Here is a 2,298-nt window from a genome sequence, read left to right as displayed (position 1 = left end):
TGTACCGGTATTCTGGTTCCACACAGGTTGAAGGACCAACTGAGTCCATTGCATAGCAAATATGAGTTCTTAAGTACTAATTCATCTCTGTAGCATTCATGTGAGTTTTGATATTTTACTGTTTCAATTACTTTTCTCAATTAAGTCTTTTCAGACAGAATATTTACTATATTTAGATGGAGATAGAGAACAGAATAGCATGAATGTGAAGCCATAATTCATCAAAAATATATGTATGTATGATGGAAAGATGAAGCTATATGTAACCTCTAATTATAAATGAATAACAGTTTGTCTTTCTCTGGTATTCCTAGGACATACTTTGCTTGGTATTTGATGTATCTTGTTTTGTTTCATTTTCTACAGGCCAGTGTCATGTCATTTTGATGATATAAGTAGCTGTAATTTAGTCAATAAGATTATGTTTAAGACTATAGATCACATTAGTTATATAATACCCCTTCTTGCTTTTTCATATACTATTACTACTATTACTTTAAAAACACCATTTACTTACTGTATATGTCTGTATGGGTATTGGTATAGGCACACATATGCCAACATGAGCACACAGAGACATAAAAGGATAGCCATGGGAATCATTTCTTTCCCTTCACCACACAGATTTTTTTTTTTTTTTTGAATCTCTCTCCAGTTATCTGGCTTAGCCCCAAGCACATGTGGGTACATTTAGCTACCTTGCCAACTTCTTTGTCAAATAAACAATCCCTTTTTCATCTTCTGGGTCCATCTATAACAGTTATTCTCATTATATAAATGAGAAGGTACTGTGGATAAAAGAAGAAAAATAATCGAAATCCCAAATACTATCCTATTGAGTAATATTTATGTCAAGTTTTGATCATTGAAATTCTGAGATCTTGCTTTTACAACCCTCAGATAAATTCACTGAGTGAAAGAAAAAATCCAAATATTATCCTCGCAAAATACAATAAAAATTTGAACAGCACTCACTCTGTGTCATCCATCAGATGGTGGATAAAGGAAAGCTAGTATCAAAAATTATAGTGTATTTCAACTCAAAATGGTACAGTAAACATGCTTTTTATAAATTTAGCAGAAGAGAATTAAACACATAGATTGCTTTCTCCTTAGGAATTTATAGTAATTGCAGGATGAAATTTCAAATATATAAAACTAAGAAATGACATCGTACCTACCATCTACAGTCAGAATGTTTTAAAAGTAGAATCTATAACTTTAAACCAGTTTTGATAAAATTAAAGCTTTACACTGATAAATAGCTAAATATTTTAAGTATAAATTCAAAGAACTGTAACTCATTTTTGTTTGTGGCTAAAATTCTTTACATTTCACACTGTAGTTAATTATGGTGATCTTTAGATCTGAATTTGTTTATGGAAATATAAAAAAGTGGCATATATATGTTTGTAATTGATGGACACATTACTTAAATGAGTAGATAGTATAGTTAAATCCATTATAAAAATTAAAAATGAAAATAAATGTATAGAACTGACAACATTACAACTTATAAATATGTAACTCCATACATGTTTTTGTAAGTAACTTTTCTCTTGATACTTATTAAAATAGCTTAAAATAAAATGTACCTCTCTTCCAGGACAGCCAGAGCTATACAGAGAAACCCTGTCTCAAAAACCAAAAATAAATAAATAAATAAATAAACCTCTCAAAATAGTCTTTTCCCCTAAGAATAGCTAACCATAGCAAGAAAATGTCATGTGGCCACAGAGAAACCATGTCAATGTACAAATATTCTCAGTCTGATGAACTCTATGCTCAGAGTCAGCTCACAATTTAAATGCTAAAATGACATTTTCCTTTCTCCCTGTAATATTCAAGTTCTCAATTTTGAAGATATTCTACTAAGGGTATATTTAGAAACTAGCAAAGACAAAAGATATTTAGAGTTGAAACCATGAAATTAAAGTTTTGTTTTTTTAAATATTTTGAATCTGAACCTTTCTTTAAAAATTAATAATAAATTAGTAGCTTCCTATTTCTGTTTGGAACTGTGTTAACATTACTGAGTTTGTTTCTACCACAGTGGAGATATTTTGAATTATTAAATTCTTAAATGTACAACTATATTTCTTTATTAGTGTAATATTGTATAACCTGTGAACAAAAATTTAAAACTGAGATTTTTGGTTAGAGATCTGTAACTATCTGTAACTCTGTGTCATTTGGCATCCCTTACATTCTGATAGACCCTAGTAAGCACAACGTAGTTCCATATACTGGTTCCTAACAGCTATTTTGTAAATCTTTTTTTTTTTTTTTTTTTTTTTT

Source organism: Mus pahari, chromosome 5 (genome assembly GCF_900095145.1).
Source record: "Mus pahari chromosome 5, PAHARI_EIJ_v1.1, whole genome shotgun sequence".
In the NCBI taxonomy this organism is placed as follows: domain Eukaryota; kingdom Metazoa; phylum Chordata; class Mammalia; order Rodentia; family Muridae; genus Mus; species Mus pahari.
The sequence above is the reverse complement of the archived record's forward strand: the minus strand, read 5'-3'. Positions refer to the sequence as shown.